This window comes from Mustelus asterias, chromosome 27 (genome assembly GCF_964213995.1).
Source record: "Mustelus asterias chromosome 27, sMusAst1.hap1.1, whole genome shotgun sequence".
Lineage (NCBI taxonomy): Eukaryota > Metazoa > Chordata > Chondrichthyes > Carcharhiniformes > Triakidae > Mustelus > Mustelus asterias.
Genome location: NC_135827.1, coordinates 35,614,412 through 35,639,270, shown reverse-complemented (window position 1 = coordinate 35,639,270; position 24,859 = coordinate 35,614,412).

The window sequence follows — 24,859 nt, the reverse complement described above, 5'->3', positions numbered from 1 at the left end:
TGGTTAGCAGAGAATGGGCATCTTTTTTGATTTTATTTCCTCTCTTCCTCTAACTCAGAAGGTACCGAGACCAATTGTAGTGACCCAGATATTACCCCAGCTGGGTTGAGCAAGTTCAGTACAGTCGATGGATCAGGATTTGGCCCTTCCTGCTCCATGCATCTCAGTACCACTACAGGTGTTACGTTTACAGAAAGTTCCAACAACTCTCTTACATTTAAGTATAACTAAGGTTGGATAGATTACCACGACTCAGCCATCCGATCTGCCTTATTCATTGAGCTGTGTGTAAAAGAGCAGTTCTCGATTCCCTTGTGTCCCACTCGGTCTCCAGAACCATGATCAAAATTTCAAATTATTAAGTAACTTTTCTCCACCATTAGCAGTAGAATATTCAACCTTTTCAGTTGTGCTTCTGGAGCTCTCTGCACACTATCATTCTTCCCCAACCCTCTCCCCTTAAATGTTAGCCACATCTTAGTGATCGCATTCTGAGTCAGTTGGTTGTGAATTTGAGCATTAAGGCACTTGTGTATCAAAACTAGGATGGTATTCCAAGGGCTGCACTGTTGGGGGTGCCATTGTTCAGGTAAGATGGTAAACCCAGGCCCCATTAGCTCTCTCAATTGCAAAAAGATACTATGACACTATTCTGAAGAAGCCCAGCTGAGTTTTCCCCAGTTGTCTGGACGATATTTGTTCCTCAGTCAATACCTCAAAGCAGATCATCCAGCCATTGTCACATTGCTGGCTGTGGAACCTCACTAGCTGCTGTGTCGCCATTATAGCAGCGGCAAGACATCAAAGACTCATTGTAGTCCAAAGATGTGTGGGTTAGCTTGATTGGCCATGCTAAATTGACCTTAGTGTCAGGGGGATTTAGAAGGGTAATTGTGTGGGGCTAGGGGAATAGGGCCTGGGTGGGATGTGGTCAGTACAGACTTGATGGGCTGAATGGCCTCCTTCTGCACTGTAGGGATTCTCTGATGATTCTATGACTGTAAAATGCATTGAGACATCCTGAACTATGAACAGCATACAATAAATGCAGATAGAACCCTCTGAAAGCTCATCTCCTTGACACTGTAAGTAGCCTCACAACACTAGGTTGAAGTCCAACAGGTTTATTTGGTAGCACGAGCTTTCGGAGTGCCGCTCCTTCATCAGGGGCAACGCTCCGAAAGCTCGTGCTACTAAATGAACCTGTTGGACTTTAACCTGGTGTTGTGAGATTACTTACTGTGCCCACCCCAGTCCAACGCCGGCAACTCCACATCGTGGCTCCTTGACACTGGCCGGTATCCTGCAATGTCGTCCTTGGCTGGGATTCTCCAGTCCCGCTGCTGTGAAAGGAGATTTGACTGAGCACCAAATTCTGTGTTCTCACTGGCAGCGGTGGTGGGGTGTACAAGACCAGAGACTTCCAGCCATTGTCTTCCTGGTGATGTGGCCATTTCCTTGACAGCTGTGAATTACCTTGTGATATTTCTGTTAACAGCACCGAATAAACGTTGCCATCGAGTAAAGTAGCATAAATAAGAAAAGTGCAATGTTAATGTACTACAAAACAGCAAACTCAGGTTGATTCACGATTGGAGTCGCTGCAGCGTCAGATCCCGGACGCAGTCACCGCCCTGAGACTCAGAGTTGTCTGCTTCCATCGGGGCCTGCATCAACATGATGTGGAGATGCCGGCGTTGGACTGGGATGGGCACAGTAAGAAGTCTCACAACACCAGGTTAAAGTCCAACGGGTTTATTTGGTAGCACAAGCTTTCGGAGCGCTGCTCCTTCATCAGGTGAGTGGGAGTTGGGTACACAAACGGGGCACATATAGACACAGACTCAATTACAAGATAATGGTTGGAATGCGAGTCTTAACAGGTAATCACGTCTGCAGGAAAGGGTGTCCCGAGGCATGGTACATCGGCGAGACCGTACAGACGTTACGACAATGGATGAATGGACATTGCTCGACAATCACCAGGCAGGAGTGTTCCCTTCCTGTCGGGGAACACTTCAGCAGTCACGGACATTCAGCCTCTGATCTTCGGGTAAGTGTTCTCCAAGGCAGCCTTCAAGACACTCGACAACGGAGAATCGCCAAGCAGAGACTGATAGCCAAGTTCTGCACACATGAGGATGGCTTCAACCAGGATCTTGGGTTCATGTCACACTATTTGTAACCTCCACGACTTGCCTGGGCTTGTAAAATCTCACGAACAATCCTGGTTTGAGACAATTCACACCTCTTTAACCTGTGCTTAACCCTCTCTCTACTCACATTGTCTGCACCTGTAAAGACTTGATTACCTGTTAAGACTCGCATTCCAACCACTATCTTGTAAATGAGTTTGTGTCTGCATATGCCCTGTTTGTGAACTCAACTCCCACTCACCTGATGAAGGAGCAGCGCCCCGAAAACTCATGCTGCCAAATAAACCTGTTGGACTTTAACCTGGTGTTGTGAGACTACTTACTGTGCATCAACATGAGCAAGGTTTAGTTCAATGTGAAGCTGATAGCATGCACCTTCAACAGTTGTGCAGCCATTTCTCAGTATTGCACTGGCACTCACCCTGTAAATGTTCAAGTACCTGGGTAGAACTTGAACCTACAACCGACAAGGACCAGGAGGGGAGGATGTGACCCCGCATAGACAAACAGCTGTAATGAAAATGCATTGTGTGCTGAGATATCCTGCCAGGCATGCCGATGATTTTCAAAGTGACAGCAGCAGAGACTTGTTAAGCATTCGAGTTGGATCTCTACCCAGGTGAGAATAAATCTGTTGCCAGCAAAGAATATTAATGTTTTTGTTTGACAAAGTGAGAGCAGAGAAAACAGAGCAATCTCTGACCTTACTCAGTGTAGCTACTGGTTTTCTGCACAATGCTTGCTGCTCAGAAAAATCTCCCTGGCCCACTGCCAACAAGCTCTGGCGACAGCACAGAAAACATAACACAAGAATATTAGAAAGATGCATCGGTCTAATGTCATCAATCAGGGGTGTTTAATCTGGTGCTCCTACGCCCAGAGGGAGGAAGTGGCAAGGTTGAGGGTAGCATAGCGGGTAGGGAAGGGAATAGCAAAATTTGGAGAGGGTGGTGACTATGGGCCCGATTTTACCAAAACTTGGGCGTGAAATTGCAGTAAAGTTGGGCGTCGGGCCTATACCGCGTTCTGCACCCGATTCCGAGCAGATTGCGGCTTTACCGACACCCGATTCGGGCGCAGGTCTGGCCTGCGCCCGAATCAGGCGGCCCGATGATTTAAATGCATTTGCATGCATTTAAATCGACTTAATGAACCGCGCGCCCAACCCTACCACCAAATCCCACTTTACCGTCTTCTGGTCTGTTCCGGATCCGCACTGTAAGCGACCTGCAAAATAAAAGTCTGAAGTCATTGCTGCAGCTTCTGACGAGTGGGGTCAGAGCCTCCAATGGCTCTCTGACCCAGGTCATCCTCTGGTTGGGGGTGGGGGGAGGGGGGGAGTGGGAGGAGGAGGGGGACGGGACCCAGATCATCCTCTGGTCGGGGGTGGGGTGGGGTGGGAGAAGTGGGGGGGGGGAGGGGGGGGGTGGGAGGAGGGGTGGGAGGAGGGGGGGAGAGGTGGGAGGAGGATGGGGGGTGGGAGGAGGAGGAGGGGGGAGGAGGGGGGGGAGGAGGGGGGGCGGGACTCAGATCATCCTCTGGTCGGTGGGGGGGGAGTCCGCTGCCAGTCTGCGGCCGATCCCTCCTGCCGGAGTGGACATGCGGCCATGCCATCCCACAAAACCTTCAGGATGAAGCGATTCCTCGCTAAGAAGATGAAGCAGAACCAGCCGATTCCACAGCCACCTCTCCCGCTCTCTTGCCCCTGCAGGGAAGAGTAATCTGTGGCTGGTAGTGTACCAGTGATGGTGTATCCCTTTACAGGCCCAGCTTGGTCCTTCTCCAGTGTCTCCTCTTGGACTTGTACTGATCTTGTAGCCGGTTTTCATGCGGATCCACTGTGGAATCGGCCGGTTCTGCTTCATCTTCTTAGCGAGGAATCGCTTCATCCTGAAGGTTTTGTGGGATGGCATGGCCGCACGTCCACTCTGGGAGGAGGGATCGGCCGCAGACTTGCAGCGGACCCCCCACCGACCAGAGGATGATCTGGGTCCCGCCCCCCCCCCCCTCCTCCCACCCCCCCACCCCCCGATCAGAGGATGATCTGGGACCCGCCCCCCCTCCTCCGCCCACCGCCCCCCCCCTAGAGGATGATCTGGGTCCCGCTCCCGCTCCCCCTCCTCCTCCCACCCCCCCTCCTCCTCCCACCCCCCCACCCCCCCAACCAGAGGATGATCGTCAGAGAGCCGCTCTCTCCGCTTTCTGCTTTTTTTTTCTTTCAGCCCGGGCGCGTCTGTCAGATTTTTTTCGAACTGCGCACGCGCAGTTTGGAGCTCCGATTAGTCCGCCAGTGCTAAGCCCCGCCCACAGCGTGAATCGGACCCGTGGCAAAACGCGTATGGGCGCGCTGGAAAGAGGATTCCAGGCGCAGATCTATTTGACGCCCGGATTCGGCACTTAGATTCAAAATGGTAAAATCAGGCCCTATATCTCACACACCATCCTGACTTGGAACTATTATGTTTTAATGTTTATTTATTAGTGTCACAAGTAGGCTTACATTAACACTGCAATGAAGTTACTGTGAAAATCCCCTAGTCGCCACACTCCGGCGCCTGTTCGGGTTCACCGAGGGAGAATTTAGCACCTAACCAGCATGTCGTTCAGATTTGTGGGAGGAAACCGGAGCACCTGGAGGAAACCCACACAGACATGGGGAGACTGCGCACAGACAGTGACCCAAGCCGGGAATCAAACCGGGTCCCTGGCGCTGTGAGGTAGCAGTACTAACCACTGTGCCACCATGCCGCCCTGTGAATTCCCCTATGGACAAATGGACTAAGGGTGCGTAAAGAATCACGAGGTCGGCTTGATAATTTGAACACTGGGAGCTCTTTATTTAACATGTGCACTCATTCAGTCAAGGCTAAGACTGGCCAACAGAGTCCCACAGGAGGAGCTAATTGCCCAGAGGTCAACTGATCCATACTCTTAAAGGGGCAGCCCACACCCCAAACTCCAACATACAATATATACACAAATATCACAAAAACTATATCCATTCCTTCACTGTCGCTGGATCAATATCCTGGAATTCCCTCCCTAACAGCGCTCTGGGTTTACTTCAACCTCAAGGACTGTAGTGGTTCAAGAAGGCAGCTCAACTCCACCTTCTCAAGGGCAAATAGGAAAAGGCAACAAATGCTGGCCTTGTCAGCAACACTCAAAACCCATGAAAGAATAAACAAAATGGGGGAGACAAAGAAAAAACAGTAAAAAGGGGAAAATAAGATTTCTGGTCCAAACTGTTTTTTCCTATTGGGGCAATGCATGCACTGGAGATGATGGTGGCATTGGGGTGGTGGTCGCAGCAATGGGCAAGAAAACAGTGCCAACTGTTGGGAAGTGGTGGAAAGGGTGTGCCAACATTGGGAAGTGGCAATACTGGGGGAATTGTTGGTATGGGCTGGGGTAGGGAGTGCTGGGGACTGAGGGGGGGGGGGGGGGGGGGGGGCGGAGAGATAGGGTACTGGGGGAGGAGTGACATTGCTGTCAATCAGCAAGATGTCAACACAACCAATGATGAAGCGAGTCTGAGGAGAGACGCTTTCCAAGAAGTTAAGATACTCAAATCATGAACTTCGACTGCTCATCCAGTCCTGAAAATAAAGCTAAACAGTTCACTTAAGTTACAGGAAATGTTATTGCGCAAAGTGCAATATCCACAGGGTCACTCTTCATTCACCTGTTTAAATACAAACTAAAGACCATTGCACTGACTTGATTGGTAGTAAGGCTTATGAGATCTCACTAAAATCGCAGCTTTTGGAGTTAGATTAGATTTGCAGCGTACATACCAAGTCAATTGAAATATACTACTACATTCCTTCAAAGTGATGTTTGTTGCTCATTTTGTCTATAGACTCAATAGTAATTCATTCAATCTGAACCACCTTGAAACTTCTCTGAGAAATATGACATGACACCATGTAAATCCATGTTTCTTCCTCCCCTTATCTGCCAGTGGGAAGGGGAGGTTAATGAAAGCCTGTCGGTTTGTAGGATGATCTTTTTTTTCTGTCAAATAAAATGAACCACCAATTCTCTGTGAATTCACTCTACTGGTGAAAATCAATTCTTTAACCTTCCCTCTAAACCCTTCCATTATTTTTAAATTTCTTTTTCTTCCCTGGCAGTCCGTCAGGGGCGTGGATAACTTGTTTCCAACCTGGGGTGAGGGTTCTGTGGTGTCTGAATAGACCAATCCTGTTGCCGCAGACTCTGCCACGAGTGGGACAGGTGGTGTTTGCTGGGGTGGGTGCCTGGGACACTCTGGATTCGGTGCTCTTTCTGTTTATGTTTGGCTTCCAAATTCTCCAATCAGTGACGCTCGAGGTGATTGGCGCCTTCACGGATACTTCTTCTCCAGTTTGTGTGTTCTCGGGCAAGTGACTTCCATGTGTCAATAGGATGTTGTACTTACTTACGGAGGCTTTCAATGTGTCCTTGTAGCATTTCCTTTGCCCTCTGTTGAGGGGTAAATTGAGATGGCCGGTACTGTCCTTAACTACAGACGATACAAAACTCATGAGGCAGATATCTCTGTACAAAGACATAACATTTCTTCAAAACAAAAGCACATCAAGCTGTTGCTCAAAGATCACCAAAAAGGTTAAGCAGCTCCGAAATAGAGCAACAGAAACTCTCTGATGATTCTAACATATACAATCAAAAACAGATCAATTGTAGATTTTCTTGTCAATTACTCCTGCCTTATATTAGTTTAAAATCAGTTTCACTCAGTAAATGTACATCAGTAATAACCTCTGACATACACCTCAGCCAATTTCATTTTACCATTCAGCATAATGATATCTTATTCGTCCATTTAATCCAGACTCTAAGTCCCATCTAAGCCATTCCCTGCTACTAGCTAACTATAGACGCTCATCATAGAGGTCAAAGTGAACATTCCCACTGGCTCATTGCCAAAACTGGATAGACACATGATCCTGTGTCCAGGTACATATCTATTCTAGGTCTAGACAATGAATGTCCCTATTCATAATGTTGCCAGATGTGTTCCCTCACCAGAAACTTTCTGATATGAATTCTGCTAACTACGGGGTTCTCAGGCCTTTGGTCTGAACTCTTCACCTTGCAGCAGCCTGCTTGGACTGAAGTTAGCAATGACTCATACAATATTTAAAATACATTTAAAATATCAGTATATATGTTTTAAAATCATAATTACTTGTTTAATTCTCTTACTGTATCCACATATGTGTAAACTATTTGTTTCATTAGCTTATTAACTTTGTTTCAAGAATCATTTAACTCCTTGCTAGTAGTGTAGTCAGTGCCTTATGTATTCTGTCTAAAAACTTATTAGTTGGTTAATAATTCCCCTCTTCACCTTCCTCATGAGTGTTTGCCATTGCGGAGCGCAGAGTAGAGCACTCATTTAGGGCATCTTGGACAATGTGGACAATGTGGTCCACCCATCTCAACTGGTCAAGTGTGACCAGTGCCTTGATACTGGGGAAATTGGCCTGGGAGAGAACGCTCTCATTGCTACGCCTATCTTGCCCGTGGATTTGTAGGAATCTGCAGAGGCAACATCTGTGATTATAGTTGTTCCATTCAGAATTCTCCAAATCTTTTTCATTACAGTCTTGCCATTCCAATGTGATCACAATAGTTATATTCCAGTGATTCACAATTGAATGCCCCAAAACAGTTTTTTTCCCCTCTAACATGCCACTTTATATGTACTTTTTAAAATTGACTTTTGATCTCCTCAATTGGTTGCAGATCAGGTATTGAGGATTTTGACCAGAATAAAATTCCTTCTGCCCAAATTTGCTGACCATCCATTTTCTCAATAGAATCAGTCACCAAGCGGGAATGGGCGGGAAAGGTAGGGGAGATGATTAAAGGTATGGTGGAAATGATAGGTTTTGAGGAGGCTTTTGAAGGTGGAGAAAAATGTCACGAGGCATATGCGTTTAGGTAGAGGATTTCAGAGTACAGAGCATTGATTGGTGCAGGCTGCACAACAATGGTGGGTTAGAGGCAAGGAGATAGAGACTGGAATGGGAGGAATGGACAAGACCATAAGACATAGGAGCAGAATTAGGCCACTCGGCCCATCGAGTCTGCTCCGCCATTCAATCATGGCTGATACTTTTCTCATCTCCATTCTCCTGCCTTTTCCCCAATAACCCCTGATCCCCTTATTAATCAAGAACCTATCTACCTCTTGTCTTAAAGATGCTCAATGGCCCGGCCTCCACAGCCTTCTGCGGCAAAGAGTTCCACTCTTGGTAGCAGGAGTGAACTGAAGCAATCGGTGATTGTGGTATTCAGGAATGAGGAGGTGGCACTGAGGAAGACGGCGATAAACTTTGAATCTTCCTCATAGTATACATTTCTTCCCCTCGCACCATTTCTGACCAAGATGATTCGCATCAAAGCAGTGTCCACAAAAACACGCCAGAGTGACTGACGCTCCCCCTCTTCTCCTTCTGTGGGAAGCAGCTGCCTAATTCTCCTGGCAAGATGACACCCATTGAAACTGTGAATGTGTTCACACAGAGAGTCAGGAGTGTGAACTAATATCCTGCTTCTTCATCACCTGGCAGATTGGAATGACAGCATATATGCCAGAATGGAACAACTATAATCACATGTGCCAGAGCAATAAAGATAGCACCACAATGGCACTTCTCTATCTCAAGAAAAGGCAACTTAACTCTTTGGAGATTGTCCATTTCTTAGCTCGTTGGAGCACGACCGATTCCACTAGGTTATCAACAAGGGGCAGCACGGTGGCACAGTGGTTAGCACTGCTGCCTCTCAGTGCCAGGCACCTGGGTTCGATTCCCGGCTTGGGTCACTGTCCGTGTGGAGTCTGCATGTTTGCCTGAGTTTCCTCCGGGTGCTCCGGGTTTCCTCCCACACTCCAAAGATGTGCAGGTTAGGTGGATTGGCCGTGCTAAATTGCCCCTTAGTGTCAGGGGAATTAGCAGGGTAAATGTGCAGAGTTACGTGAATAGGGCCTGGGTGGGATTGACATTTGTGCAGGCTCGATGGGCTGAATGGTTACATAGAAACCATAGAAACCCTACAGTGCGGAAGGAGGCCATTTGGCCCATCGAGTCTGTACCGACAACAATCCACCCAGGCCCTAACTTGCACTGTAGGGATTCTATGATTCTATGCGTTGTCACCTAAAATAAAACAACACAATACTCAAAAAGAATCATAGAATTATATTGAACTTACAGTATTCAGTCCAATTGGCCGATGTCAGTGTCTGCGCTCCACATGAGTTTTCTCCAGAACTATTTCATCCAGATTTATTGACATATCTTATTTCTTTCTCCCTTAACTACTTATCTAGCCCAGGGCTGGAACACCAATGAGGGTGGAACAGTGGCATAGTGGTTATCACTGTAGCCTCACAGCTCCAGAGACTGGATTCAATTCCAGTATTTGGTGACTATCGTGTGGAGTTTGCATGCTCTCCCCGTGTCTGCGTGGGTTTCCTCCAGGCACTCCGGTTTCCTCCCACACTCCAAAGACATGCGGGTTGGGTGGTTTAGCCATGCTAAATGTGTGGGGTTATGGGGATAGGGCTGGGGAGAGAGCCTGGCTAAGAAGCTCTGTCAGAGTGTCGGTGCAGACTCGATGGGCCGAATGGCCTCGTCTGCATTGTAGGGATTCTATGAAAAACCAGGCATCACCAAGCAATATTTGGGGAGCAGCAACACACAGGAATGGGACGAAAAACTGAATTCCAAAGCTTTAAAATGATTTTCAGGGTAGATTTTGGTAGGACAAATTTAAATGTGGATTAAAGGTAGGTTCTGAAGACTGTGGAGGAACAGAGAGATCTTGGGGTCCATATCCACAGATCTCTGAATGTGGCCACTCAAGTGGATAGAGCTGTGAAGAAGGCCTGTAGTGTGTTAGCTTTTATTAACAGGGGGTTGGAGTTTAAGAGCCGTGGGGTTATGCTGCAACTGTACAGGGCCTTGGTGAGACCACATTTGGAATATTGTGTGCAGTTCTGGTCACCTCACTATAAGAAGGATGTGGAAGAGCTGGAAAGAGTGCAGAGGAGATTTACCAGGATGCTGCCTGGTTTGGAGGGTAGGTCTTATGAGGAAAGGTTGAGGGAGCTGGGGCTGTTCTCTCTGGAGCAGGGGAGGTTGAGGGGAGACTTGATAGAGGTTTATAAAATGATGAAGGGGATAGATAGAGTGAACGTTCAAAGACTATTTCCTCGGGTGGATGGAGCTATTACAAGGGGGCATAACTATAGGGCTCATGGTGGGAGATATAGGAAGGGTGTCCGAGGTAGGTTCTTTACTCAGAGAGTGGTTGGGGTGTGGAATGGACTGCCTGCAGTGATAGTGGAGTCAGACACTTTAGGAACATTTAAGCGGTTATTGGATAGGCACATGGAGCACACCAGGATGATAGGGAGTGGGATAACTTGATCTTGGTTTCAGATAAAGCTCGGCACAACATCGTGGGCCGAAGGGCCTGTTCTGTGCTGTACTGTTCTATGTTATATGTTCTATGGCAGTGTATTGGTAATGTCATGGGGCTAGCAATCCAGAGGCCCTGACTCTGGGGACATAGGTTCAAATCCCACCATGGCAGCTAGTGGAATTTGAATTGAATTAATAAAAAAGCAATTTGCAATTGAAAACTAGCCTCAGTAATGGTGACTCTGAAGCTATTGTCGATTGTTTTACAAACCCATCTGGTTCACTAACGTCCTTTAGGGAGGGAATCTGCCGTTCTTACCCAGTCTGGGCTACATGTGCGATCAGAGCCACAGCAATGTGGTTGACTCTTAAGTGCCCTCTAAAATGGCCCAGCAAGTCACTCTGTTGAGGGGTTCCACCCTCCCTCTCTCCAGCAGGCAATAGCAGCGAGCAGCTCTTTCCTGGCCCTGTCTTATCATCCCCTCGCACCACTCTGCTCCCAGCAACATCCCCCCTCCACCTCCCCCCCCCCCCTTCCCCTCCCAACCCCCAGGCAAGCTCACAACCTGCTGACCATTTCCTGCCTTGTCCCACATGCTCGCTGACCATCCAATTTTTTATTGCTTTCTCTCCCCTCCCCCGCCACCTCTGGGTGATGATCACATGATGTGGGTTGAGGTCTGATGAGAGCAGAGCACATGAATCCAAGCGGCAACGAGGGATCACGGTGCTGCGGAAGAGCGGTGGGATGGGATTCAGGATGCCGAGACCAGAGTGAGGGCTGAGGGTGGGCCGCAGATAACAACTACTTGCTGAAGGTTCATCTCGGGCGCAAAACACCATTACACTGGCCTCAATCATCTGTTCCACTCAAGTACTCAATGTGGTAATAAGTTCCACATGCTACCCACTGTCTGGCAATAGATCTTTCTCCTGAATTCCCGCCTGGGTTTATTAGCAACTATCTTGTATTTACGGCCCAAGGCAGAATCATCTTCTCTGGATCGACTCCATCAAACTCCTCCAGAATTTTAAAGCCCTCTATCAGGTCACCTCTCAGCTTTCATTGCAAGATTGATTTTGTTGTTTCATTGCTTTGACAGATTCAATCTTTAACACCCTGAGGTAGATGAAAAACCTATCATTTTTGTATCCAGTTTTTAATCAACCAAGGAGTTCATTTAACCGACATGATGTTGGATCAGATGTGGGGTTAGAATCATCAAATCCATACAGTGCAGAAGAGCCCATTCGGCCCATTGAGTCTACACTGACTCTCTGGCAAATTATCTTATCCAGGCTCTCTCCCCCACAATACCCCTGTAACCCCACACATTTACCATGGCTAATACACCTAACCCACACATCTTTGGACTGTGGGAGGAAGCCGGAGCACCTGGAGGAAACCCACACAGACGCGGGGAGAATGTGCAAACTCCACATAGACAGTGACCCAAGACCACTGTGCCACCCTAGGGTTAGAGTCAGGATTCTCAAAAGCACTGGAATGCAGGCAAGTTAAGATTTTAAACATAGAAGCTAAAAGAATCAATGTGAACTAGATAGTCAAACAGATAGAAAAATCAGTGAAAAGATCACCAATTAGAAATATCGAATGTACAAGAAACAGATTAGGGACATAAACCAACAGTGAGATTTTTATTTAATTTTTTGTGTAATACAAGTGCCAATTGTTCAGTCATTGTAATCACATCATGAATATAATTTAGATAAAAGTATCACTTTAAAATTAATTTTACTTAAGCAACACTTTATTCTCGAGGGAGCAGAGTAACCTAGATGTATATGTGCTAAAGTCATTGAAGATGTCAGGACAGGTCGAGAGTGTGATTAATAAAGCGAACAGTAACCTGAGCTTTATTAATAGGAGCTTAGAGTGCAAGAGTAAGGAGGTTATGCTGAATTTGTATAAGCCACTATCGCCGGAATTCTACCGCCCCACCTGCCATGGAATCAGAGCGGGCAAGGGGCGGACAACAGAAATGTCCGTTGACCTTGGTGGGAATTTCCAGTCTAGCCCGTGCAAGACTGTAAAATCCCACCCTATAGGTTCAGCCTCAGATTGGGTACTGCATCCAATTCTGGGTACCGCATTTCACAAAGGATGAAGGCACTGGAGAGAGCAGGGACGATTCACGAGAGCGATGAGAAACTTCAGTTACGGAGATAGGTTGGAGAAGTTCGGACAGTTTCCCTGGGAGAAAAGGAAGCTGGGATTTGATAGAGGTATTGAACATCATGAGGGATGTGGGCAGAGAAGATAGGGAGAAATTGTTCCCACGCCTGAAAGGATTGAGAACAAGCGGGCACAGATTTAAAGTAATTGACTTAAGAAGCAAAAGTGACATGAAGAAAAACTTGTTCACTCAGTAAGCGGTTAATGTTTGGAAGACGCTGCCTGAGAGTATAGAATCATATAATCCCTACAGTGCAGAAGGAGGCCACTTGGCCCATTGAGCCTACACTAACAACAATCCCACCCAGGCCCTAATACCGTAACCCCACGCATTTACCCTGCTAATCCCCTGACACTAAGGGGCAATTCAGCATGGCCAATCCACCTAACCTGCACATCTTTAGATGTGTGAAAGAGGCAGGTTCAATTGAAGCATTGCAAAAGGGAATCAGACTATGATCTATAAAGGAAGAATGTGAAAGGTTATGGGGTGAAGGCAGGAGCGTGGCACAAAGTGAATTGTTCATTCAGGAAACAGGTGCAGACACGATGGACTGAATGGCCTCCTTCTGCATTCTATCAATTCTGAGTCCAATATTTAAAATTAAAATCAGTTCATGCAGAAAGGTCTGTTCCTTGGAACTGCCAAAACTCTTGTTGTTAATGGCAACATCCACTGCTATGAAAGAGGAACCGTGATGTGGAGACGTCGGCGCTGGACTGGTATGGGCACAGTAAGAAGTCTCACAGCATCGAGTGAGGAGCAGCGCTCCGAAAGCTCATGATTCCAAATAACCCTGTTGGACTTTAACCTGGTGTTGTGAGACTTCTTACTATGAATGAGGAAATGTGATTCTCTGTAAATCCCAACAATGCACACACACACACACACACACACACACACACACAGACACACACGGACAGTCCCACACACCAATTTGGGTGGGGTTGAATCATTTGTCTCAAGTTTATTTATTAGTGTCACAAGTAGGCTTACATTAACACTGCAATGAAGTCACTGTGAAAATCCCCTAGTCGCCACACTCTGGCGCCTGTTCGGGTTACACTGAGGGAGAATTTAGCATTGGCAATGCACCTAGCCAGCACGTCTTTCGGACTGTGGGAGGAAACTGGAGCATCCGGAGGAAACCCACGCAGATACGGGGAGAGTGTGCCGACTCCGCACAGACAGTGACCCAAGACGGGAATTGAACCTGGCTCCCTGGTGCTGTGAGGCCCTGTTTGAGAGCAGATTTCCACTCCATCTGATGAAGGAGCAGCGCTCTGAAAGCTAATGGCATTTGGTACCAAATAAACCTGTTGGACTTTAACCTGGTGTTGTTAAAACTCTTGCTGTGAGGCAGCAGTCACTGTACCACCGTGCCACCCCATTTGGTTCTTTGTCCTATCAGTTAGATTATTCCATTTTTAAAGAATCAGCATTATAAACTAATTTTTGGAGAGGGGAGTCGGGGATTAGAATTTCTTTTCTTCCATTGCTCATGACTGATAGTTTATATTCATTGATGTCAAAAGATATTGAGTGATAAATAACATTTGTCGCTCTATGTCCGAGCAGTATGAAATATGTGTTTATTTGGGTAAATGACTTATTTTGGAAAAAATACATTCCAATAAATACAGTTGCATCTTACAGAGAATAAGTGGTGCATTGAGTTTGAAGTGATTGCAGATCCCAAATTTTAAATTATGTCCAAACCTCCCTGACAATTCCAATTTACTGTGGTTTCAGAACACTTGGACTAATCGAGATTCCTCAGAAACTGCTTTTAACATGTTCTGTGTCATACGCTGCTCAGAAAGGTATCTCCACAATATCACGAGGAATCCTGATAGGACTCCCCTATTCGACCTCTGATCTGTGCTGTTGTAAGTAATCTCAGTCAGAGGAATAAAGTCTAAAGTTTATTTATTTGTCACAAGTAGGCTTACATTAACACTGCAATGAAGTTACTGTGAAAATCCCCTAATCGCCATACTCCAGCGCCTGTTCAGATACACTGAGGGGGAATTTAGCATGGCAAATGCACCTAACTAGCACGTCTTTCAGACTGTGGGAGGAAACCAGAACACTCGGAGGAAACCCACACAGACATGGGGAGAACGTGCAAACTCACACAGACAGCGACCCGAGGCTGAAATTGAACCCTGGTCCCTGGCGCTGTGTGGCAGCAGCGCTAACCACTGTGCCACCGTGCCACCCATATCGGTAGATCATTGAAATACCGGAACAGGAGATGGTCATTCAGCCTCTCTATGCTGTTCCATCATTCAATTAGATTGCAGTTGATCTGTGGCACAGTGGTTAGCACTGCTGCCTCACAGCGTCAGGGACCCAGGTTCGATTCCCGACTTGGGTCACTGTCTGTGTGGAGTTTGCACATTCTCCCCGTGTCTGCATGGGTTTCCTCCGGGTGCTCTGGTTTCCTCCCACAGTCTGAAGGATGTACTGGCTTGATGCATTGATCCGAACAGGTGCCGGAGTGTGGTGACGTGGGGAATTTCACAGTAACTTCATTGCAGTGTTAATATGAGCCTTACTTGTGACTAATAAATAAACTTTAAAAGTATCTTCACACCAATTATTTGCCTTGGCTCCACAAACCTCATAGCTCCGCCTACCAGAACTCAGTTTTGGAATTTTCAATTGGCCAAGTCTCAGAAGCATTTATGAGAGGAGAGTTCCAGATGTTGACTGTTCTTCCCAAAGAGCTTCCTGACATTGCCCCTGAGTGATCTAGATTTAATATAAAGCTGGTGCTCCATTCATTGGGCTCTACCCCCCCCCCTCCCCCGCCACACCAGGTAAAATAGTTTCTATCTACCTTTTAACTCCTCTTAATTTTCTCAACATCACAAGTAGATTGCTCCTTGATCTTCGACAGTCAAGGAAATACAAGTCTAGGCCAGGATTCTCCGGCCGTTCATGCCAGCGGGATTCTCCAGTCCCGCTGCAGTGAACGGAGATTTGGCTGCGTGCCAAATTCTCCACCCTTGCTTACAGCGACGGCAAGGCATGAATGGCTGAAAGATTGCAGGCCTGACCTTCGCAACCCACCCTTATAATTTAACCCTTTTAGCCCTGAGAGTGGCAAAAAGTTTTAAGTTTTTTTTATTTATCAGTGTCACAAGTAGGCTTACATTAACACTGCAATGAAGTTACTGTGAAAATCCCCTAGTCGCCACACTCCGGCGCCTGTCCGGGTACACTGAGGGAGAATTTAGCATGGCCAACGCACCTAACCAGCACGTCTTTCGGACTGTGGGCGGAAATTGGAGCACTCGGAGGAAACCCACGCAGACACAGGTACTGGAATTTTCCTGCCTCGCCAGCCCGAGGCTCGTAAGATCCCACCCGAGGCTAACGGAGAATGCCGTTCTGCGAGCCTCACCTGCCCGATTCTGGGGCAGGCGAGATGGTAAAATTCCAGCCAGGGTGAACGTGCAAACTCCACACAGACAATGACTGAAGCCGGGAATCGAACCCGAGTCCCTGTGAGGCAGCAGTGCGAACGACTGTATCTCCCTGCCGCCCCTTCAGAGAAGAATATATCAGTACCTTTGGGCTAGAAAGAAACAGAAATATTAGTAGTTCTTCCAAATCCCACTCACCAGTCAGTAGTAAACGTGCATGGATGTCTGTGAGGAGGAGATGAAACACGATCAAAATCCTTCCCACATTAGGACTGGAGCTTAATGTCCTCCCTGAGGTGCGTTTGGTGGTGGGTAGTGTGCGTTTAGTTGGGTGGGACTGTGGCAGGTGGGGATTCCATTGTCTTCTTGCCTCTGTTGCAGTTAAGTGTGGGCCAGGAAGGTTCATGGACAACCTTCCCACCCTTCCACCATTGAGGCACTTAAGCAGGCAGTCAATGCGCACTTGAGAGCTTCATCCCACTGCCACTGGTATTCACCCAGCAGAGGGCCGTGAACTCACCAGGAATTTCACCCTCTCTGTCTTGGGTTCTCCACAGAGAATGGACACTAGAATCACAGGCCCTGATTTTACCGGCACGCCCGCCCCTGAATCGGGGCGAGCGAGGCTCGCAAAATGGCATTCTCCGTTGGCCTCGGGTACGATCTTATGAGCCTCGGACGGGACTGCCGGTAAAATTCCAGCCATAGTCTCATACAGTGCAGGAAAGGCCCTTCAGCCCATTGCATCTGCCCCAACAATATCCACCACTAAAGGCACGTGTAATAATTCCTCGAAGGTGGAAGTCCCATCACCAAGTTACTTTATTTACACCATACATCTGTACACAGCCAGCTCTCCAGTTGCTCCCTGCTGAATGCAGGCTGAGAGTTTGACGCACCTGCTTTAAATAGGGAGCTTGAGGCTCCCTGATTTAACCATCAATTAAGACTCATCAGGTTGTTCACACTCCAGCAAGCCAACCTCATTAGCCTGGCTGAAGTCATCACAGCGCGCTAATCTCATTTTCCTGCACCTGTTTCATATCCTTGAATATTATGATATTTCAAGTGCTCACCCAAAAAATCCAGATATTTTTGAACGGTTGTAAGGTTTCCAGCCTTGACTACCTTCCCAGGCAGCGCATTCCAGATTCAAATGCTTAAGATTGCAGCTCAGAGGGGCATTTTCAGAGTAGGTCTGTTGCCCCCTTTACATGCACAGGGACGTGACTGATGAAAAATGAAATGTAATTTACAAAGCGTTTGAGGTGTTTGTGTGCGTGTGTCTTCTTCCTTATCTCATCCTCCCAAGAGAAAATAATGATTACTAATTCACATATAGAACAGAATACCACCCTCCCAACTCAAGCTGCTCCTTTCACTTTCAAATCAAAGACTTGCATTTATATAGCACCTCACAAGTACGTTTCTTTGAGGTGCGGGTGATGCTGTTTTGTGGAGAAACGCAGCTGCCATTTTGTGAACTGCCAGATACCACAAACAGTAATGAACTGAGCCAGCAGGACAGGGGTACTTAGTGGTGTTGACCGAGGTGGCGATATGGACCAGGACACCAAGAAAACAGGAAATGCCTTTTCTTAAATGGCTGCAAATAATGAAATCACAGGTCTTGGCTATAATGAAGATGATTGGGAAATTCACGGTGGAAGAACTGTGACCGTATCGACTTTAACCACAAAAATTGTATAGCGTAACTGTAATAAGTCCTCGGAAGCAGAAGTTCCTTCACCAAAATCCCTTTATTTACAAGTCTGACAACAGCATACAGAGTGCTTTCAGTTAGCTGTCTACACTTGGAGTACCAGAGGAACTGACACGCCTAGTTAAGTACAAAGCAAGAGGCTCCCTGATTGACCCATCTATTATGGAGTTCATATTCTAAGAGGCCCATCTCAACTCTCCTCCACCCAGTGCATTTTGCTGGGAATTAATCCAGTTTCAATCGGGAGACCTTGTTGTAATTTTGGTCATCGTTCTATTCCAGAAAACCAGTTGGTGAAAGATGGAACTGGAACCAATCTTTACACAATTTTACATTTTCTCACAGGCTTACACATTACAAGCATCAATCATAGAATCATAGAATAGAATTATACAGTGCAGAAGGAGGCCATTCGGCCCATCGAGTCCACACCAACCAAAATCCCACCCCATAACCCCATACATTTACCCTACCTAGCTCCCCTGACACCAAGAGGCAATTTAGCATGGTCAATCCACCTAACCCACACATCTTTGGACTGCGGAGGAAACCGGAGCACCCGGAGGAAACCCGCACAGACACGGGGAGAATGTGCAAACTCCACACAGACAGTGACCCAAGCCGGGCATCAAACCCGGGTCCTTGGCACTGTGAGGCAGCAGTGCTAACCACTGTGGCACCGTGTCGCACCGGTGCCACCATGCCGCCCCGACTCCATCAACTCCAGTTAATGACCATCACCTGCATACTAACATTCATGAGTTTGATTAATTAAAACCATAAGCCCACCCCTCCTGCTGACTGAATGGCTAACACAGTGATGTTAATAGTCACTCCTTCGTAAAAGAAAAGGACTTATACACGTGATACCACAGGTTAATAAATAAATGCGGCCTATATATCAGTCAATATGGTAGTATAGGTTATTAAATAAATGCGGCCTATATATCAGCAGGTTATATTTGATAACGTGCAATGTTCTGAGCAGGTCATTGAACAAGCAAAGATGATCATTTCTTGTAGAAAATGTTCAATAAATTGCTGTGGGAACGTTTATACCAGAATGATGAATCTATCTTTCTCTATCAACCAACGAATTCTTATTACCAGCAGAGCAGAGAGCCATTACTTAAAAGGAACTTGACAGATTTTAAAAGTTTTTAAAAAATAACATATAATAATACTGTTGATTTTGTCTTGATTTGTTGTTCGACTCGAGCATGAGCTCTGATCGACAGCTGCTGCGATGAAGCAGCCTCGGAGTAAATAATGTGACTGTCATTGTAAAATCGGAAATGTTCCTGATGGATGATTTTCTTCAGGAACACTCTCAAGAGTGCGTGCATTTCATTTTTTCACAGAGTCAATATTTCTTCCTTAGACTAACTTTCCCCCCACATTATTATCGAAGAGGCGTTGGTGATGCAATCTGTTCAATGACCTTACATTTACTGCCTCTGTTACAAAGCATTCCAGATTTCAATGCCCGGCTTTGTTGGATGGGTCTGGCACTGGATTGTGACTAATTGACTGGTCCTGACTAGCCTTCCCACCTGATAACACACCTCAGCCAGATGTCCACTGAAAGATGGCCTCAAAGGAATAGCCAGAGCTCCTCAGTATCCCAGCCCAGCAGTTGTGCAACTTTTTACAGAGACTATTACGTTGGCATCTGTGAAGAAAGGAATTTCTGGGTAAATGTGATTTTTGCACTTCAAAAAAGTCAGTACCTGTTGTGTTGATTGTGCAGATAACAAACTTGATGTTTTTCTGCATTTCTCTCTCCATCTATCTCTCTCCAGATCCTTTTCTAACTTTCTTTCCTTTTCTCCTGTGTTGCATTCCTCTCTCTTTGCTCTGTGTTCCACTCACAAGAACACAAGAAATAGAAGCAGGAATTGGCCACCAGTCCCTTCCAGCCTGTCCCGCCATTCAATATGATCATGGCTGATCTATGTCAGTCTCAGCTCCTTCTCTGTGCCATTTCCCCATAGCCCTCTATCCCTCGATCTATCAAATATTTATCCACCTCCACTTTAAATATTCACAGTGATCCAGCTTCCAGAGAATTCCAGAGATTCACCACCCTTTGCGAGACTAAATTTTTACGCAGCTCAGTTTTAAATGACTGGCCCTTTATCTTGTAGCGATGTCCCCTTGTTCGAGACTCTCCCACTCATGAAAACACCTCACCATCTAAAGTTAAAGTAAAGCTTATTTATTCGTCACAGGTAAGGCTTACATTAACACTGCAAGGAAGTTACTGTGAAATTCCCCCCAGTCGCCACACTCCGGCACCTGTTCGGGTCAATGCGCCTAACCAGCACGTGTTTCAGAATGTGGGAGGAAATGGGAGCACCCGGAGGAAACCCACGCAGACACGGGGAGAACGTGCAAACTCTGCACAGACAGTGACCCAAGCTGGGCATCGAACCCGGGTCCCTGGTGCACTGAGGCAGCAGTACGAACCACTGTGCTACTTTGCTGCCCCTCTTCGCCCCTCTTGATAGGACAACCCTCTCATCCTAAGAATTAGCCCGGTGAATCTCCTTTGGACGGCCTCCAATGTTACTAAGTCCTTTTTAAGGTAAGGAAACCAAGACTTTGCCACTAAGATCCCATAAAGATCACAAACTCTTATTGCAGTTGACTAACCAGACTGGGTCAGGGAGCTGTGTAGTGATTATCAGTTTCAGGCTGTAAGATTGAAACATTCACCGTCTCTAAGGTAGTTGGCACTTGTGGCCAAGTGTGAACAAACAACAGAAATAGGAGCAGGCCATTCAGCCCTTTGACCTCTGCTTGACTGATCTGATTGTGACTTCTACTGCACTGTCCTGTCTGTCCTCCATAACCCTTGACCACCCCGCCGCCCCCCCTTGTCGATCAAAGATCAATCTTTCCTGGGCTTTGGAGCCAGAACTGAAGAGGAATGGGACTTCTTCTGTTTAATCTGGGTATCAACCAAGCAGGTGGAAGCCAATCCTCCCAAATTCATCTCCCAACTTCAGTTAAATCAACTGGGCGGCGGGGGTGGGGGGAGAAAGCTGACTGAAATCCTTCTGAGCTTCTCCATTTGGAACAATGAAATTCTCAATGAAGATGATTTACTACCCAAGCTTTAACAAATGAAACAAATTGTTGGTGCTATAAATCACAGATGTTGTTTGCAATTGAAGCTAAAACAAAATGAGCAGCAAATAGCAGTTAATATCCTAAAAGTGACACTTTTTTGTAATAAAGCTTTGAAAATGAAATGAGGGACATGTTGTTGAAGCTTTTCACCTGGCACTCATCAGGACAAATGCAAGAGTGCAAAATTTCACAATAATTTGAGAAGGAAATTTGGGTTGTCAGTGACGACTCTCACCAACTTTTACAGATGCACCACAGAAAGCATTCTTTCGGGTTGTATCACAGCTTGGTATGGCTCCTGCTCTACCCAAGATCGCAAGAAACTACAAAGCGTCATGAATGTAGCCTAGTCCATCACGCAAACCAGCCTCCCATCCATTGACTCTGTCTACACTTCCCTCTGCCTCGGCAAAGCAGCCAGCATAATTAAGGACCTCGTGCACCTCAGACATTCTCTCTTCTACCTTCTTCCATCGGGAAAAAGATACAAATGTCTGAGGTCACGTACCAACCGACTCAAGAACAGCTTCTTCCCTGCTGCCATCAAAATTTTGAATGGACCTACCCTGCAATAAGTTGATCTTTCTCTACACTTAAGCTATGACTGTAACATTACATTCTGCACTCTCCCACTTCCTTCTCTATGAATGATATGCTTTATCTGCATAGCGCGCAAGAAACAATACTTTTCACTGTATGCTAATACATGTGACAATAATAAATCAAATCAAATAATTTGTACTACAGGAGAAAAGGGGCATGATTGGTTGGCAATGTGATTCTGACCCACTAAGGCTTGTGATGTGTAGGTCCTTGCGCCACAGAATCACGCCCGATAGCTGGTAAGATTGACCATCTGATCAGTGGATGGGAGAACAAACGAGTGGTATCAGGTAGCAACCACGGACCAATGGAATTAAAATGAGGCTCAGTGATTAAAATTAACAAATGTTGCCTGCGGAAAATTTATTTGCTGGGAGGAATTTCCTTCCAAAAACCTACCAGCTCAAAACCTCCATTTAAAAAAATCAAGAAAAATCAAGAAGGCAACTTCTGTTGAGCTTTCTCCAAAATACCCACTAACTTGGCCCAATGGTTAGACTGCTGCCTCACAGCGCCAGGGGCCCCGGTTCGATTCCCAGCTTGGGTCACTGTCTGTGCGGAATCTGCACGTTCTCCCTGTGTCTGTGTGGGTTTCCTCTGAGTGCTCCGGTTTCCTTCCACAGTCCGCAAAACATGGTGGTTAGGGTGCATTGGCCATGCTAAATTATCCCTCAATGTGCCCAAACAGGCGCTGGAGTGTGGCAACTAGGGGATTTTCACAGTAACTTCATTGCAGTGTTAATGTAAACCTACTTGTGACAAATAAGCTTTTAAAATCTATCTTTTACTCTCAGTCTATACTTTTGAAATTCCACTCTAACTCTTTTAAACTCTCTAATAATATTCTACTTCAATCTCTTAATATTAAGTTGATCTTTCTCCACACCCTAGCTATGACTTCACTCTCTCCTTTCCTTCTCCCCTATGTATTCTATGAATGGTATGCTTTGTCTTAAAGTTTATTTATTTATTAGTCACAAGTAGGCTTACATTATCACTGCAATGAAGTTACTGTGAAGTTCACCTCGTCACCACATTCTGGCACCTGTTTGGGTCAATGCACCGAACCAGCAGGTCCTTCAGACTGTGGGAGGAAACCGGAGCATTTGGAGGAAACCCATGCAGACACAGGGAGAATGTGCAAACTCCACACAGATAGTGACTCAAGCCAGGAATGGAACCCGGGTCCCTGGCGCTGTGAGGCAGCAGTGCTAACAATTGTGCCACCGTGCCGCCCACTTCCCTGTATAGCGCGCAAGAAACAATACTTTTCACTGTGTCCCAACACATGTGACAACAATAAATCAAATCAAATCCAAATCCTCTCCTCAATTTACTGTTTGAATATAAAGAATTCTAGAACTGATTCTGGAACAGAGTTTACTCTGTTCCTCACTCCACAGACGCTGCCTGGCCTGTTGAGTGTTTTCCATCATTTTCTGTTTTCACTTCAGATTTCCAGCACCTGCAGCATTTTATTTTTATAACTGCGATTAAGTGGCAATTAAGAGATGGGAAGTTAACCTGATAGCATATCACTTTTATGTAGCTGCTGTGTAAATCTCCTGTCTCTTGAAGAGCATAAAAACCAACAGGAGTGAAGTATATGTAATAGAGAAAATTATAGGTATACCTACGTACCAATTAAAAGGGAAAAATGCAGAAAGCTCCTGAAAGAATGCACCCTGTAATCTTGCTGGTCTAATTATAGGTGTGAACTATCTATAATCCATTAAACACCTTGATGCCTCTGGTAGCTTCGGGAATGATATTGGCACTGACAGAGTTGTTGAAATTTGTCTAAATAACCTTGGATATTTTTTGCCAACCCTGGGATCTCGGTGACAGTTTGGTGACGCTGGCAGCCATTGCGCTGTTTGTGGTTTGGAGAATGACGGATGAAAGGAGCACTTCAAATTCCAGGGTGACAGCTGAGCTAACGAGTTCTGTAATGTTCAGTCACCATCTTCCCATTAACTTCTTTCCGAGTCACTGACTCTGGCATCTTTCACTTAATCCGCAACCTTATCAATAATTCCTGTCTCTCGCTCTCCACAGGCTTAATTATTTTTGAACAGTCTGAAAAATGCTTTTCCTCAAATTTCCACATGAAACTATGATATCTCTATGACATTTAAAAAAAAATACCTCCTGGCCCCAAACGAGAAATACTAAGTCTGCCACAAAAGGATAAAGAAAGGGAAAATCTCCATTTATTGCACTTGAATTTGTATTACCATACTTCCATTGTTGATCCCCAATGCACAGTTTAAAATTCTAGCCCAGAACAGGCCATTCACAGCACAGTGGTGGCAGGGTGGCACAGTGGTTAGCACTGCTGCCTCACAGCGCCAGGGATCCAGGTTCGACTCTGGCCTTGGGTGACTGTGTGGAGTTTGCACGTTCTCAATGCATCTCCCTGGATTTCCTCCGGGTGCTCCAGTTTCCTCCCACAGTCCGAAAGACCTGCTGGTTAGGTGGATTGGCCATGCTAAATTGCCCCCTCGAATCAGGGGGACTAGCTAGGATAAATGCATGGAGTTATAGGGATATGGCCTGGGTGGGACTGTGGTCGGTGCAGACACGATGGGCCGAATGGTCTCCTTCTGCACTGTAGGAATCCATGGATTTGGGTTCGATTCCAGATTTGTGTCACTGTCTGTATGGAATTTGCATATTCTCAGTGTATCTGCGTGGGTTTACTCCGAGTGCTCCGGTTTCCTCCCGCAGTCCAAAGATATGTAGGTTCGGTGGATTGGCCGTGCTAAATTGTCCCTTAGTGCCCCAAGATGTGTAAGTTGGGGGGCGGTTAATGGCTTAAATATGTAGGGTCACTGGGATAGGGCCTGGGTATGATACTCTGTCGGAGAGTCGGTGGAGACCCGATGGGCCAAATGGCCTCCTTCTGCACTGTAGTGATTCTATGATTCTAAAGATGCCCTTCGCATTCTTCCCTTCTTAAACCCCATTTGCCAGATCCCAGCTTCCTCATCCATTGATTCTTGGAAGCTCAAATTTCCAATATGTGTTCCCTGCATGCAGACCTTTTCCCTGTTAAAAGGTTGTCTTTACAGCCTCAATCCATACACAGAATTTTAAACCATAACTAACACTGCCCAAAATATCCGTCCATGTCTGTGTGTGTGCGTGGCTGTGGCTCAATGGGTCG